Source organism: Notothenia rossii (assembly GCF_949606895.1).
Source record: "Notothenia rossii genome assembly, chromosome: 2".
Taxonomy (NCBI): Eukaryota; Metazoa; Chordata; class Actinopteri; order Perciformes; family Nototheniidae; genus Notothenia; species Notothenia rossii.
Genome location: NC_136904.1, coordinates 24428146 through 24446237, shown reverse-complemented (window position 1 = coordinate 24446237; position 18092 = coordinate 24428146). Strand labels below are relative to the sequence as shown.

The 18092-nt window shown below is 42.5% G+C and overlaps 1 protein-coding gene across 13 annotated transcripts in view; it reads left to right on the top strand.

Moving 5' to 3' along the window:
• Positions 1 to 943: 943 nt before the first annotated feature.
• Positions 944 to 18092, top strand: part of baz2ba (bromodomain adjacent to zinc finger domain, 2Ba) — a 65720-nt gene continuing 48571 nt past the window's right edge. For 12 of the 13 annotated variants that reach the window (XM_079667128.1, XM_079667125.1, XM_079667127.1 and 9 more), the window contains exons 1-2: positions 945 to 1160; positions 13536 to 13578. The gene's annotated coding sequence lies outside the window, so the exon portion shown is untranslated. Of the gene's footprint in view, positions 1161 to 13535; positions 13579 to 18092 lie in introns of all 13 variants that reach the window. The other variant, XM_079667135.1, reaches the window with a different exon arrangement.

The following is an 18092-nucleotide window of genomic DNA, read 5'->3' as shown; positions in this document are numbered from 1 at the left end:
GGTAAAGCATACAATTAGGCACAGATGGCTGTCTTTGCCAGGCAATGTATTGATCCTATCCCGAGGAAGATCTGTCCCATTTCTGTTTTTGTTTGGCAATTGCCTTCTAAATTAGAGCCTTTGTGAAATACATTTGTATTTGTTTGATCATCTATCTTCTGAGGGGTGGAGACACTTTAGGGATCTATAGAGATACAACATCACTGTAACTATAGATATATAGACCATTATATGAGACCATTTTTAAATCAGCCTTTTTATTTATGTCGATTTAATCATTATTGTTGATTCCACCTTAATCCATCATCACCCGAGCCTTCAGTTTCTTGAATACCAATTTTATCTGAATAAATGAAATCATTCAATCATCAACTTTGTTGAAGATTGATTAAGTGGACCTAATTTAAAAGCCAAATGCCAAATATATTCTGGTAACAGGTTACACTAATAATGAACTCCTCTTTATTCATAAAGCACATCCTAAATCCATAATCAAAACAAAATCCTATGCTGTTGTATGAAATACAAATGTTGACAATGTCATGTAAAATGCAAATATTTTAATAAATTCAGACTATAATCGACATCGAAATGATTAATAAAACGAATCAAAGTTGTATAAAAGTTGTGTCTTATAGAGTGGAAAACGTTAATAAATGTTTTTTGTCTATTTATTTATTATGTTATTTGTTTACAATAGTGGCCGATAATGGCCATATGTCTATATGGGTTAAGCCGCTACTATCATAAATAAAGTTACCGTGAGATCGCTGCCAGATCTGTGTGTGCTAATGACAACATCGCGTTTAAAGTAATAACGGACAATAACAGTATCCTCTTCGCTTACTACGGCCGCTGCACAAATAATAAGTTTTCTTTGTGTGGCAGTAGTGAGCTGACGTCAGGTCGGTTCCTTGAAGTGGAGCTGAATAAACCTTGAGAAGAGTCTCCTTCAATCTGCTGTTAGTAACTAACACACACACACTCACACACCGAGACTCAATTACTGCCCAATTCCCTTCTTTATCATTCGTCCCCGACCTCTCTTTCATAACCAAAACCGACCAAGGAAAAAAAGAGGCAAGAAGAAGACCGAGCCGAAGTGTTAGTTGAACTAAACCGCACGTTGGAAATAAGTAAAGTGTCGAAACTAAAAAAAGGTAAGTGTTTTATTTCTCTGACGCTGTTTTCCCCCTCATCACAGAACAAGCGATGAGCCGCGTAGATCTGGCTTCGGCTCTACTTTCTTAGCTTCTTCTTTTTCAGCTTGTGTAAACTGCTTATTAGATTGTTTTACACTGTAATTTGTGTAGTCGGTGTAGTAGATAGCGGTAGATTCATTGAAATATGGAAAGTTTGTTTCTCTTTAATATAAAAACGAAGGGTTTTTCTCCCTTCCTCTTTTGAGTGGTGACCTGATAGTGGGAATCGTCTTTGTGTCCCTCTGCTTTTCTCTCGTACCTTCCACTTAGGCTATTTTATAACTTGTTTAATGGTCGAGAAATTAAACTTTTTAAAGAGGGGGTTCGTTGTGGTCTCTGTTCTGCCTTTAAAAACCGTGTGGTACTCGGTTTTGGTTGCGTTTTTGATGCTGGATGTTCCGTAACCGTCAACGTTAAAGGGGTAACTGCCGCTGGTCCTCGCTGCAAGTCCGTTAAAGCCTATCCAGTTTAACAGTCCCTCGACGCGAAAATAAAACAATTATCAACAAATACATAAATATCCCATTCGTTTCGGATTAACTTGGAGGTGTATTATTCGTTTCTTTTTCAACAGCGGGTCAGAGTTTTTTAGCTTTTCGTGTAGCTGGGGTAATCTCCGGGCAGCCTGCCTCGGAGCTGCTATCGCGGTCGCTTCCTCAAACCGAGAGGCATGCAGCTAGCAGCGGCTTGGCCGAGTTGTTGAAATGTATCCCTTTGTGTATATTACAATATCCTCCATTTTTTCTGCCCCTTCCAAAACAACAAGCCTCTCGCCATCTTGGTTATTTTAAATTCGTCCCCCAAGCACTTCTGCCTCCCCCCTACCCTAACTATCTCTGACACAAACAGACAGGCTACTTTAAAAGGAAATGGATCCACGTTTTTTTTGTGGCAAGTTTAACCAAAGTTTGAGAGTTGTTAAGACAAATGAGGAAGAGGATCTTGTGATTTTCTCGAAAGAAAATTAAGGTGTTTAATAGATTGTCAGCAATCATTTCAAAACTATTTTTTTTTATCTGAACGAGGGTACAGTTTGTGTTGTGGCCGAGACGTTTGCTGTTAAAACAAATACAAAGTGACGTAATGTGATATGTCATGATTGTGTTTGTTTGGAGAGACAGGTGGACATGGTGGTCGCCTACAACCTCAATCACAAAAGTGCACATTCTAAATGTATCCTATTTGTTTTTAAATGTTTTTCAAAAGTTTACTCAGTAGCCTACTGCTTTCTGTGTATCTTTCCAACTGAACATGAATGAATGAAGGAAGGGAGGAGGAGGGAGAGAAGGAAGGAAGGAAGGATATTAATTACCAAGAATCCTATTAAGGGGAGAACAGTCGAAATTAAATGTAACTGGATGTAACTGCCAAATAACAAGTGATTAGAAGTCTTTTGAATTGCACGGTTGTTTGAAATAATTATGTGATTAAAAAAGGTATTTATTGGCCTGTAAATGAACCTTTATTGGTTTAGTCTTATGGTGTTGTTTAGGCTACACAGAGTTGAATTGATGGAAGATTGATCGATTTTTCAGATTGACACATAAGACATGCACACTTGCACGTGCATCTCTTGTCATTTCACACACATGCACGGTTAAATCCCCCCTGACTGAGATATAATAATACTGTTTTTGCAGCAGTTAAGAAAACTGATTCCGGTAAAATGGTGACCTTAATTATTTGTCATCCATCTTACAAAAAGGTGTCATTTTAGCTTGGGCATTTGCTCTGTCCCTCACAGATAAAACTTGAGCTCACTTTCTTCCCCCATGTCCTGTAAGCAGTTTAGAGAGAGGAGGGGAAAGGAAAACAAACCGAACAAATGCTTTGAAATGGAAAATCTGATCATTTCACCTCCCACCTCTTTTGTTTGCCCGTTTATTGCTGCAAAGCTGGAGTGCAGAGGAGCAGATGTTTAGCCAAACATGAAGGCGCGGTGCCTCTGTCCTTATGGGGATGGCTCTCCCTCCTCTCCCTGCTGATGCATCGACATGACAGCTGCTTGATTTCATGGAGCTGCTAAGAAGCCATTAGTGGTATCAGTGAATTGAAACAGAACAATGTCTCACAGATTTCCACCACTAACTATCTGTTGTTGGTGTCGTTTTGGCCAGATTTCTTTGAAAATGTGTGTGTTTATATGTGCGCTTGCTGCAGCTAAACATACTTACCAACCCACAGAAGAAATATATTTGTGCAGTGTGTGTTCCCATCATTTGTAAGAGAGTGAGCAAGAGTGAAGAAAGGGGAACAAATATGTCAGAAATTGTTTGCCATGTTGGTTTGAAATGAAAACACACTGAGCTACCTCAAGCACACTCAAATCTGAGATGTCTCTTCTTTCCAGGCCAAGAAAAACCAAAAACCTCTCCGATAGAGTTTTAATCTCTATCCCTCTCTTTTTCTCTCTTTGCTTCTCTTTCTTTCTCTCTCTCAAATTGGAACTGTTGTTTTTTAAGAGATAAAGGAGGACTTCTGCTTGACTTGAACATTCAGGAATTAAGGATAGACATAGTTAAGCTCTATTTGCATGTCTACCAAAGTCACAGCAAACGGTTGCTATTGACTAAGCTGATTAGGTGAAATTAGGTTCACGAGCTCTGTGTCTGGGGGTTGCTGAATCTGACAGAACTTGGACAGCTTTTGAGAAGACAATCCCATGTGCACACACATGGCTGTATTCTCTGTAATCCTTTACTATTGAATATGAGGATATCTTTTTTTTCTTTGGAAAATGAAGTGAAGTGAGATGTATTAGGTGTGCATGATATATTGATCAAGTCATTTGTATGAAGCAACACTTGCCCATATGTTTTTTCTTGTAATGGAAGTGTGCATAAGAGCAAACAAGTGCATTCGTGTGAATGTAATGTGTTTCTGCTACAATATACTATCTCTGTTGTAACAATCGCTCACCTGTTCTGAAAATATTAAACTGTTGTGATGATTAATGATGTACAAAAATATACCAAAAGGGTGCTCATCCTTTCAAATGACTGCAGAAACGTGATTATTAACTCAGGACAAGAGTGAGTCTGGCAGTGTGTTGAGATGTTTGCTTTTGTAGGGATGGCACTTGTTTTACACTTCAATGCTTTAATTCGGAAATATTATGGTTGTATCAGTATTGGTAAAATTAACATAGAAATGATCATTTATTTAAAATGTTATAAAACGTTCAGTATTGCACATATCTATCAACGAGTTTGTTGCTGGTAAAACATCACTGACTTGAGTGAGGTAGGCAGTATATGACAGACAAAATGTTGATGCCAGATGTATGTACCTTTTGCGTCAAAACGTATTTGATCAAGATACTTTTGTATGCGTATAAAGTCTGTGTATGACTTCTACCCTAAATATTCCTTGCCATTATAATCAGTATTTAAAATTTAGACAGAGATTCATTAGACCCAAAAACAATCTTTGATAATAATGGCCATCTGGGAGGCCTGTCAAATCTCCGCATGTGAGCGCTGACACGGAGCTGTGAAATGTAGAGAGGAAGTAGAGGTCTGCTCTGTGTTAACCAAACGATTCAAGAACTAATGTTAGACGGACTCCTGATCATATTTTCTCATCCCTCACCATCGCACGCAGAAAACTGTAATGACAAATCAAATAATGTACCAAGAAACGGAGGACTTTAAAAAGATGTTTTTGGAAGTTGACATTAATCCTATAAGGGCTAATGGTTCTTTGAGAAGAAGATGCGTTCAAGCGACAGCCCTAAAAGCTTCCAGGCATGAGATTGATAATGCCTCTTATTGTTACAGATCAAATTGGAGCTGCTGTGTCTGTCCTGGCCTGCTGTTGTGTGCCTGCATGTTACAATACTCACATATTGATACGTGTTTACATGGCCTCCCAGCTGGAAGGTTGGTTAGCTCTCAGATCATCTACCTAACCTTATGTTACCTTGCTATTTTGGTAACACTGCAGGTTCACAGGCTGTCCTGATAATCACCATGGTACACAATAATTGTCTAATAACATGCCCAGTGACTACTTTTAATGTCATCCTCCATACTCTGGCTTTATCTGAGCTGACATTTCGGGCCTGTTTCTGTACAATGAGAAATACATCTACATTTTGAAAGCCAGGCTAATGAGATAGGGCACATATGCCTCCTGTTGTAGAAACAAATGAAGAATCTCAACTGTTAATTAAGTCTAAACAAATCAACAGCCTCTTTAGTTGTCTCTACATTTTTGTGTGGATTACATATGGTGGATTAATTACCAGACAATAAACAGTGTAAAGTGCAAGTGGGTCACCCCGCGTTGACCTTCAGGAGAAAGAAGACAGAGCGGCCAAATTTGGGAGGGAAAGACGATAAGCTGCTTCTTTGCTGTTCGTCCCTGGGCCTCTATTTATCATTCAATGTGAGAATTTCCTTGATGAAAGTCAAGGTTGTTTGTGCTCGCTCTGTCTCGTTTGGATGCCTGTTTTTCCACCAGCAAGGTGAAAAGGTTGATTTTACCCTCCAAAGAGATGCCTTGTTTGGAAAGTCCAGGCTAGTTTCTTTTAATGAAGTCTCCAAAGGTCCTGATGATTTTTCCATTTCAAGGCTACTTTTGTTTTCCACATCAATGAGGAGGCAGAGATACAGATGTATTTCTTGTTTTTCTGGAGCCATACAACAGCTTGTATACAAGTCCTTATAATTCAGTGTTTGTGTGCATCACCTATTCATGCGGTGAAGACATAGCAAAGAAGGTTTTGACTTTATGTGAGCTGAAAGGATCCATTTAATGTGTTCTTTATAAGAGTGACAACAAATATGGCAAGATTATGAATGCATTTCTTCCCCTGAAAAGAAATCACATTTGTGTTATTTGGCTTCAAGAAAAAGAGACATTCAGGATATTTTAACAAAACTGAAAAAGGATGTGTTGATACAACGAAAAGATGATCTATCACCAAGAAAACAAAAAGTGTTTTTGTTCATTTTTCTCCCTGTCTTGTTGAGGAGCCCATCATGTTGTTTCAGCAGAAACTTGATTATGGAAATGTCAACCTTTTCTGTAAAACCTGCTATTTAGTGTGATGTTTACCACACCTTGACATTGTCAATCTGTAGCAGGGGGCCTATATTTACACTTTTCTCCACAATTCACCCATGATGGCTGCGCTCAGATGGGAAAAGGATGCTGGGAATGGAAAAGCAATAGGAAGAAGGTTTGGATGTGGGAATGGGAATGATATTGGTTTCTCTATTGGCGTGCCTCCTGGGTCAGAGGGGTTCTTGATGATACTATAGAAATAGCTTGTAGGAGGCAGGGGAGCTGTGAGCCTCGCTGGATGTTTGGATGCACGTAGACACACACATCTACACACAAACACACACACACACATCTGCTGTCAGAACGCAAGCAGTTACGCATAGGGACAGGACACACACACATACACACAAATGCATGAGATTGTGCCTCGACAGCCCCCACTTATTGATCTTCTTCCGCATTTAAAATCTGGTCACTGCTGCCACAAAGGCTTTTTATTTTAGCTGTGCTGGCAAAGCCTGCTCCAAGCTAAGCCAGAATTATAAATATTGAACTCCTACAGAACGCCATGAGAAATGACAAGGATAAAGAAAACTCAAAGAAAAGCAGTTTTGAGCTCTACATGGCTGTGTGTGTTTGTTCAGATTCATGTTTTATGTCAACCTCCCTGGTTCAATCAGCTCTCACTCTGTCAGATATGTAAGTGCAATACTGTTTTGAGTGAAAATCATCATATAGCCCGTTTTCCCTGTGTGAACTTTTTATCTGGAACTCTTGGGCGTCCTTTATTTATCTCCAGGGAAAGGCATAGGAAAGAAACGAGGGTTGAATCAAAATTAAACTAAACTCAGAGTGACCTACATGGCCTCACCTTGTTAGCAGCGCCGGCTGAAATGCTAGCAGTCATTGGATTAGTTATCTTTGGACCTAGGATAAGCTGCTGTTTTTAGAATTTTAAGGTTAAAAATGGAGACTCATGTGAAGAGGCGACTCAATAATGTGTAATCCACAGAAGCCTTATGGCACGCAGTCCTTACGTCTTTACATGCTCAGTTAGTCCCTGTTGGTGAAGAGGAAACGCTCTGACTTTCCCTGTTCACACTTCATTTGAAATAATTTGTCTTGAAAAGGTCATGGCACATTTCAGCAATTTCAAAAGGCTCTGAATATTAGTGAACATTTATGTTGCAATAACTTTTAAAACATGGCACACCACACGGTTTTTCCTGAGCCAGTTGAACCTGCTGCTGCTGTTGTTGTTTTTCTCTTGTCCAGCTATGAAAGCCGTCCCGCTCGCTCTCTGGCATTGTCCCGCTTTCCCCCTCTCTCTATGTCTCTCTCACACTCGGTCTGTCTCTCGCTCTCTTTCGCTTGTGCACTCTCTTACTGAACGATGACACTGAGAGACAGCTGTAACGTGAGACGCCTCTCGATCCTGGCAGGGGCTTCGAAAGCCGAGGCAGAAGGGAGGGAGAGGGCCTTTATCTGAGACTGGGGGCACTGACCTCCCTCATTCCCCTTCTCTTTTTCTCCTCCTTTCTCTCCCTGTCTCTATGTCGGCAAGCATATCCTATCCTCCCCCCACCAGCAGAAGCCAAGACTGCACTCTTAAAAAAGTGTAATGTGGAAACACTGTCCCCCCATAGCAGAAAACCTGGTGAATGAAATGTTTTGTTGCAGCTGTTTAAACACCATTTAGAGCCACATGTTGCTTTTAGATATCAACCCATCTCCTTATTCCTGGTAAGATGGATGCTTCTCATGTTATGTTGTCAAGGACTCACAGACTATAGTGAGTGATAATTAGGTGACACATGTTTGTGATCTGTATAAGGACAGATTTGTTTGTGTGTGTGTGTGTGTGTGTGTGTGTGTGTGTGTGTGTGTGTGTGTGTGTGTGTGTGTGTGTGTGTGTGTGTGTGTGTGTGTGTGTGTGTGTGTGTGTGTGTGTGTGTGTGTGTGTGTGTGTGTGTGTGTGTGTGTGTGTGGATGGAAACATCCACACATCCTCCAGGCTATGGCTGCTAAATCCTCTGTGAGAGCTCCCGTGTGTAATCCAAACATTTAGAGCTAATTTAAGCATGCAGGCAGGAGCAGCATCCTTTAGGAAACAACAGCTCTCTCTTGCTCTCTCAGTCCTCCAATCTGTGTGTGTGTTCTGTTTGTGTGTGTGTGTGTGTGTATGTGTGTGTGTGTATTACATGTGTGTTTGTGTGTGCATGTCTTGTTGTCGCTGGAGGGAAATGAAAGCACTCAATCACTCACCTGTCAAAGTACTTCAGATTCTGACCATAACACACAGACACACACATACACACATATACACACATATACACACTAACACACACCCACACACACAAACACACACACACACACACACACACACACACACACACACACACACACACACACACACACACACACACACACACACACACACACACACACACACACACACACACACACACACACACACACACACACACACACACACACACACACACACACACACACACACACACACACAAGGACACACACAAGGACACACACAGGGACACACACGCACAGGCACATATGTGTATATACACTCATGCCTGAGGGTTTGACAGGACTGGCCCTTTATTGACTCCCTTGATCAAGGAGACAGCAGATGCATTTAATAGTGACACACACACACACACACACACACACACACACACACACACACACACACACACACACACACACACACACACACACACACACACACACACACACACACACACACACACACACACAATCAAAGTGAATTCACATCTGTTCTCCACACAGCTCCACTGTAGCATTTTACTCCACAGAGCTGGTAGTCATTTATAAATGTCTGTATTGGGTGTTGAATCAAATCTTGAATGCAAACACTATACGTCTAAATATTTTCATTGTTGGGTATGCCTAGAGTTTTATTTTCATAGTTGCAGTTGTCGTTTGAAACAGCTCTGATTCCAAGTGATTTTATAGCGGGTGTTCATGTCAGGAAACAAGCTCAGCCTGGGTTATAGCAGGCATGTTCTGCTGGCCTTGGCCCCGTGCTTCCCACTTGGCCGTGTTTCGTGCTGAGTGTTTTGGAAGGCCAGTTATCCAACAGGGTGCTGGGAGGAGATGTGACAGCTGTGTTGGTCACGGCTACTCTGACCTTCACACGTCATCTTGATGGATCAGCGAGGCTGTAACTATACACCGAACCTGTTGTGTGGGCCTGTGCCGCACTGATTATCCTCTGCTGATGATCTGCTCACACACTGTACTGATATCATTGTTCCAAATGGAACGGTGCACAGTCACCATGCCAGGCCAGGTTGACTGCATATCTGATCTGAAGGAGATGTATCTCTGCAAAGAAAAGTAAGGGAAGGAAGTGGATTGGCTAATGCAGCAACGAGGGCTCTCTGCCATTAGGGGAAGAGTTATCATGGAAACACAAAAACATGCATATACAAAGAAGAAGACACAGGCACACAATACTGCTGGGTATTTCATATATATATTTCACCGCTCACAAATGGATGGCACTAATGTTCTGAGCTTTTTCCAGTCTCATAGCGCTTTACTTTATGTGTGTGGTGTAACCTGTTCCCTTGAGATGGCACTTGCTCCATCAAGTCAAGGAAGAAACCATTTAGTGGAATGACAAACACACACAGCACCGGGAGGCTGGGAGGATTTGAATTGCACTTAGACAAACGCTTCTCACACAAGTTTTTGTATTCCTCCACCCGCTCCCTACTTTGCCCTGAACATATACAAAGGTAGATTCCATTTTGTCAGCTTTCAGCCCGGATCATGTAACAATAAAAGATGCTGCCCTGCAGTTAAACACTGCCAGTAAATCACACGGCGAAGAAAGCTGGGAGAAGCACTTATTTTTAAGCAGCATGAGAGACCACACCGGGGGGGAAGGGGTTGAGGCAGATAGGGTAAGACAGAGAGAGAGGAAGAGAGAGCTTCTTTGTGCACTGTGTACGGGCATTGTGTGTGATGAAGAGATGAATCACTGCTATTTAGGGATTGGTTTCCTGCAACTGATTGTGTGACGAGTCGGTGGCGGACAGACTGTCAAGACGTGCCTGTTTTGTTCTGGGGGCATCAGGAAAATGTCTGCGGCCAAGTCTGGCTAACTCACTCCCACTGGGCTGGTGTGCCAGAGATCAACAGAGACAACAGAGGCAAACACCTCACCAGTGTCGCTCTTCTAACAAGGCATCAAATATTAAAAAGCAAGGGATTTTAGGCCCATCTCAATATGTGTCTGTTCAGAGTCAACTTGTTTTTCATGCTCAAATGACAGAGTTTTTTTTTAAAGGAGTCTCGCATGAAACATACTTTTCTTTCTCTCTTTCTTTTTTTCTGTCTTTCTTTCTTCCCTTTTCTTTGTCTTTTTGTGGCTAGAACAGACCTTTTGTGTTCAACCCTGACGTTGCCTGCGAGCCTAAAGTAAAGTCAACATCTGTGTGGCTGAGGCAAAGGGTGAGCAGATTAGAGAAACCAAACAAGACAATTCAGAGAGACGTCATAACAGTTCTGTTGTACACTGTCCATGTGCAAACATGCCTGGAGTCTAAATGCAGGTCATTATAACTCTGCAGATAGTTCCTTTTCCACTTGTGTTTTATAACCTTTCTAGTTAATTAGATGGAAATTACAAAGTAATGCTGGCTATAATAAAAATGGCATTTGGATTGTTACCCAAAAGGAAATAAGGTCACTAACATAACTTATGGCAGTAATGTGTTGTGTCATTTTGTTGGCTTTAGGCTATCACAAATAGCTCTTGTGATGATTTGTGTTCTGTCATTCAATGGACACCCAGCTAAACCTTCTTTTATGCTTGTGTGATATCATAGTTTAAATCTGACTTGTTATTTTACATACCAGTTTGTTCAATTGTTATATATCATATAGAGCTGCAACAATTAGTAAATAATGGTCAAATGATGACATTACATTACATATCCAAAGCGACTTACATACTCAATGTGGGCAATCCCCACAGGAGCAATTTGGAGTGAAGTGTCTTGCCCAGGGACACAACGACATGCTGACTGCAGTGGGGTTTGAACCTGTGACCCCCTGATCCCAACACATACACACAACGCACTGCACCACACGCTTATAATCTCAATCAGTTTCAAGTAAAAGTCTTATTTGACTACACACGAATAATCTTGAGGCTGTGGACTTCAACACAATTATCAATGTGATGACGTCATATCGGGGTAATAGTTATCATATATTGATAATTGGGCTGAAGCTAACAATTCAATAATTTATGATGGTAGTATATGAGTTGAAGAAGACTACAGGCGTTTAGTAGAGTCTTTTGTGATGTTTCATCCATGTGCCATTGATGTAAAGCTGGTAGGATCCTACAGTAAGAGAAGGTTAATAGACTAACAGCCTGATTCTCAGTCAGGCAAATGATGGCAGACAGCACTGGCTTTCTTATCCAGTGTAATTCACCTGCCTTGTGGCTGGCAAATCATTTTCTGTGCTGAAGCCCCATGAGCAGAGATCCTTTAATCATCCACTAATAGGCTTTTATGAAAAAGCTGAAGATGAATTCAGCCTACCTGGCTCTCTGTTATCGTTATCAATGCGATGAGTTATCAAAGTGTGTGTCTGTAGTCTGTGTGTGTGTGTGTGTGTGTGTGTGTGTGTGTGTGTGTGTGTGTGTGTGTGTGTGTGTGTGTGTGTGTGTGTGTGTGTGTGTGTGTGTGTGTGTGTGTGTGTGTGTGTGTGTGTGTGTGTGTGTGTGTGTGTGTGTGTGTGTGTGTGTGTGTGTGTGTGTGTGTGTGTGTGTGTGTGTGTGTGTGTGTGTGTGTGTGTGTGTTTGTGTTTGTCAGTCTGTCGGTGTAAGAGCAGATAATGAACGGGACCATTGCAGTTCGATCAGTGCGGTTATTATCAACAGCGCTAGTCTAGGTGATTGCTGTTCAGTGATCAATTGAGCTGTAATGACAGATGTGTGTAGCATTATGTATCACAGACTTAGACATGACTGGAGGGCATACAAAAGAAAATCACTCAGGAAGTGCAATATATCCATTTTCTTATTTTCCACGGCAGTCGATCTAAAAAGGGACATTTACAGATATTACTTCATAACACAGCATATTTCAAACTGTGTGCGATATTACTAATTAAAAAGAAGGGATGTATCGTTGACCACATACTCGCTCATGAAATGTCCACCAGACTTGATTCTGTTGCTTGTGACCAGATGGATGTGTTTACTGTCAACAAAACCTTGTTAGGGAGCTTCCCACACAAGCTGAAACACTGGGTGTGTGTGTGTGTGTGTGTGTGTGTGTTAGTGTGTCTGTCTGGAAATGTCCAGCAGAGCCTGCCTCCCTATGTCTGTCTGATGTGTCTGAGGAGGAGTTTGTGTTTCTGCTGTTTGATGACAGCTAACCATGACATAACTGACATTGAAGTAGAAACATCTTGTTTTCGTATCCGTCAGAAATCCTATTCAAGAAAAAGCGTATATATATGAGCGTGAAGAACATGTTGTTGAATCTGCATGTGTTTGCTTGCTCCTGTAATAACCATAGCAGGGTGGCGTCTGTTATGGTGAGCTGCTCAGATTAGGCTCAGGCTGTAAGAGCACAGGAGGGCCTTAGAGACAATCCTTGAGAGATGGGCGTGAGAACACCGGCAAGGCTTGGTTCTCTGCAAGAACTGTCTTGTGTTTGTGGAAAATATCCTCACACTCAAAGCTCCAGTGTCTAGATCCATTTCTAACAAACAGGTTTTGCAAGAAAGGGTTCAGGAAGAAAGAGACTTTTTTATGTACGTGTATATTTTTCTCTGTCTGTCTGTGTGTGTGTGTGTGTGTGTGTGTGTGTGTGTGTGTGTGTGTGTGTGTGTGTGTGTGTGTGTGTGTGTGTGTGTGTGTGTGTGTGTGTGTGTGTGTGTGTGTGTGTGTGTGTGTGTGTGTGTGTGTGTGTGTGTGTGTGTGTGTGTGTGTGTGTGTGTGTGTGTGTGTGTGTGTGTGTGTGTGTGCGCCACAGCTGTGTTTCAGACGTCACTGTATTTTCTGTTTGATGTGTCTGAAAACCACAGATACTAAGCTGTGTAACTCTAACTTTGATATCCAGGTAGTTTTCTGGGGCTCCATACCCTTTAGGCTCTCAAACAGAAACACTTCCACCATCATCACAATACTGCATATCGTCTTTTGTTTTATTATCATAAAGCATGCTGGAAACACTTTTTCATTCCTATAAGTCACTTTGTATTTTTAACCTGAACCACACTGATTTTTTATTTCTGCTTTTTCTGCAGGTGTTACAGCAGTTATGTCAAAGAGCTGAAGACATCTCTAACAGTGAGTACACAGTGTTAACAACATTCACATCTCCTCTTTTACCCTCCGCGCCTGTGGTATATATATTTTGAGTGTTACAAAACAGTTGACGCGTGTCTTTTAAAAAAAAAATCTTGTCACACACTTCTGCTTTTTGCAGGGGTTTTTTTCATGGCACGCCAGAACAAACTTGCCGACTCCTCCAGTTTCAGGCCTAATTTGATTTTCATTCATTCAGTGAAAGAGGATGTTTTTTTCTCCCCCAATTAAATTGAACAAGAGCCTCTTGAAAAGCAGTTGTTATGATTACATTACAAATGCGGGGTTCATTCAGTGAATCAAGCAATTAATTCCATTTCTCCCATTCTAATCAGAATATTTGTCTGAAACGTACGCGCCTAATAAACATCCTTTGACTTTGCTATCTGTTCAGAGCCGATGCTGAATGTAAATGGTTGTCAACTGTGCCCTATGTTGCTTCGGGGGTGAGGATCTGGGATTGTGCTGAGTTGTTTATGAGTGTTGCCATGTGCAGCTGTAATCTCCTCCTCTCTCCGTCCTTTTCTTTCTGTCTTTCTCTCTCTGTGTCTCTGTGTGAAAACTAGCAGCACTCAGGGGCGCGGCTGCGTCCTCAAGGCTTCACTTTACACACACCAAGGTGGCAGTTTGTTGCTCCACACACAGACAATGACTTGCACTTTTCTCTCCTACCTGACTTGATGGACTTGTGCCTGCAAGTGTGTCACAAGATCAAATGGGATCTTTTGTAAAAACCGTTTTTATTCTTGTTGCTCTTATGTGACCAGACCTGATTCTATCCAGCCGCCATTGCTTCATCCTTGGATGTGAAGGATACATTATATCCCCCTCAAGTTGGTGCGGGCTGGTTGTATCATTTGTGATAAGTATTGATGAGTTCTCTCTTGGGGAATCAATGTCTAAAAGGGGAGGAGGGGGGGTTTGTAGCCTTGTAAATCAACCCCCACCGCTGGCTGTTCCTAACTGGTGTCTTGGATGCCTGACTCTTCATGCAGCCCCATAGAGAACAAGCACAGCAGAGCACAGGGAAAGATGGAGCTCATCCAAACTGCCATGGTGTAATTAGCTGACATTTGTTGCTTGGAAGACAAGAGAAGGGAAAGGGAAAGAGCTGCTCAGCTCAAACACCCAGAGGAATATGCAAATGTTCGGAGAAAATGAAAGAAAGACAGGGAAATGTGTCTAATGGTATGGGCATATCATTATTTTATGTGTGTGTGTGTGTGTGTGTGTGTGTGTGTGTGTGTGTGTGTGTGTGTGTGTGTGTGTGTGTGTGTGTGTGTGTGTGTGTGTGTGTGTGTGTGTGTGTGTGTGTGTTTGTGTGTTTGTGTGTTTGAGAGAGTGCGTATCTTATGAACCCACTGACCTATATGTGAGTGTATTTGTGAGTGTTTTGTCAATAGAAAGCACGAACCACTGGTCTCCATAAAGGACTGAATACATTAGGGTGCTCTCTCTGGCTTGAGATGATACCTTTGTCTGCTGTGTTGCGTTCCTGTTTTGTAGAGCATGTCTTCAGTTTGGTATTACACAACATTAGCTACACAGTGCCCACATGAAGCAGCCATCCACAACTGGGCTGTCTCTCTGCTTCCAGGAAGGTGTGTTTGTGTGCATGGCATGCATTTAGGGAGGAGTGCATGTGGACTATCTGTATTTAAGCCAAGGTGCTGCGTGACAAAGCAGCCATGCTTACACAGCCCCATCTGCTTGATCCAGGCCTGAAACGCAATGCCTTTAAATGACAAAATACTGAGGGGCTGGGAAGTGTACAAGAAAGAGAGGAGTGTGTGTGTGTGTGTGTGTGTGTGTGTGTGTGTGTGTGTGTGTGTGTGTGTGTGTGTGTGTGTGTGTGTGTGTGTGTGTGTGTGTGTGTGTGTGTGTGTGTGTGTGTGTGTGTGTGTGTGTGTGTGTGTGTGTGTGTGTGTGTGTGTGTGTGTGTTGAGCAAGTAAGTAAGTGAGTGAGTGAGAGAGCGAAGGAGTGTGTGTTGTGTGAGTGTGAAACAGAGAGGAATAAAGGGAGAGGGAAAAGAAAAACATCTCGAAGGTCAGGAGCAGCGGGCGGCCGTAGGGGAGAGACACGTGAGACAGAGATAGTCTTGCGTCAGCCCCACAGCAGTCCGCTCTTTATGTGGGTGTGTGTGTGTATGTGTGTGTGTGTGTGTGTGTGTGTCCTGTGGGGCCAGCATTTCCATCCGCATCTCAGCGTGTGTGTGTTTCAACAGAGCTGCATGCCAGTGTTTCTATTCTGAGTGTCTTGATCTGCGAGGAAGGAAAGAAAGAAAGAAAGAAGGATAGAAAGAAAGAAAGAAGGATAGATGGATGGATAGATAGAGAGATAGATCGATGCATACATGTTGTACATTACAAATGACTTGGAGGCAGTCAGTCTCTGAGCTAGAGATAATTTTTTACTTGGCTCTTGTGACAGTGAAAGGGGAAATTACACCTTCTTGCCTGAGGGGAAAGAATTTGTGTGCCTCACTGCCTGTCACAAGACCTGAATAGGGTTTCATCAATCCCTAGCAACTACTATCATTTTTCAACTCTTATTCATGAGCCCTCTTTGTTTCTCACAGTGTCTTTTTTCCCAGTGCCCTTTAAACCGGCAAGCTGTTAGATTGGGAAAGTGTTAGAGATAACGCCTAAACATTTAGTACTTTGCACTTGCCTCGGAGCTAAGATTGTTAAAAAGTCCTCGGGATAGGGAGCAGGGTAGAACTGACACAACTGAGCATTAGGTTGGCTTACTCATTCATGTCTCACACACACGCACGAACGCACGAACGCACACACACACACACACACACACACACACACACACACACACACACACACACACACACACACACACACACACACACACACACACACACACACACACACACACACACACACTGACCGTCCCCCTTCTCGTGTGGGCTCAACAGGGTTCACCCCCATTGCCAAACAGCCTCTGTTTTCCTTGTCCCCATGAAGGGCTGCATCGTGGGGCGAGGCTGCTCTTTTACAGACCCTTGTGCCATGAATCACTGCTCGCACCCAGGGAGCCTCAGTCCACTCGGGGGCTGCCTGCCCGGACAATAATGTGCATGGTCATAAGGGGGCCATTTTGAATGGAGGTCCAGACAAAACAGGAGCTAAAGAACCCAAGCTGTGAGATTTCCCAGAGACGGCAACAAAGGAAGTGGGTCTGTGTGTGTGGGGGTGTGTGTGTGTCTTAATGTGTTTGTTGTGGTACAGGGGAGATGTTGGACACACAATGCTGAGTTCGGGGTGTCAAAATGTAACATAATTGCATGCCAGTATTTTAGGAAACATTAGGAGTAGACCTTTAAACTCCATGCATTACAAACCTTTTAGCCCCACACCAACGGGATTGCAATTTGAGCTCCTTCGTCTCAGCGCTAATGCCTATTCTGCTGTCAGCTTTGAAAACAAGAGATGGCCAAGCCTTTGCCATCACTTGCACTTACCTAGGAACCTTATCGCATCATGCTCACCCAATATAATATTTGTATGATATCTTGATATCATTTGCACGAACATCAGCCACAAGTTTTTGCTGTTTAAAAAAACATATGATTTGGCCGTCATAAAGTTCTGTTCTTGATCAGAATGTGCCCACACAATGTACGGTTTTTGTCACATTGTTAATTGAGTTTGAAGGTAAAATTAGTTGGTTAAGTTTTATTTTATTGTTTTTTGTTGTCATCGGATTATTTACTGTTATGTTTATTTGAAGTTTAATTTGCTTAAAAAAGGTTTTAAAACCTAACTTAATGTGTTATTATGACACTCACTTGATCTATCTATCATTCTCTCGCTCTCATCACACACGCACGCACACACACACACGCACGCACGCATGCACACACACACACACGCACGCACGCACGCACGCACACACACATACAAACACACATACACACACACACACACACACACGCACATACACACATACACACACACACACACACACACACACACACACACACACACACACACACACACACACACACACACACACACACACATACACATACACATACACATACACACACACACACACACACACACACACACACACACACACACACACACACACACACACACACACACACACACACCACTCTCACCCGATGCCAGCTGTTGCCCCATGAGAGCCTCCAGGTTTATTGGGTCTATCTTCTGCATTTATTGCCAAACCACATCTCTTCAACTGTCTCTATTTCTTGGTCTCTGTTTCTTGCGTGGCCTTTTGTCTCTTGACATCCTCCACAGTTCCCTGCCCCACTAACCCCTTCCCCAGATCTTCTTTCCGCCTCCTCTACTTCAAACACCCACACACAAGAAAGTATGGTCCACTATGGGCCTGGTTTGTTGACTTCAGTGTGTTCCTGTGGTTTGGAAACCGTTTTTCTGCCTGTCCAGGCCGTCCAGGCCGTCCAGGCCCGGCTGTAACCTGGATACAGCTGCAGTCCAGAGGAGCCATT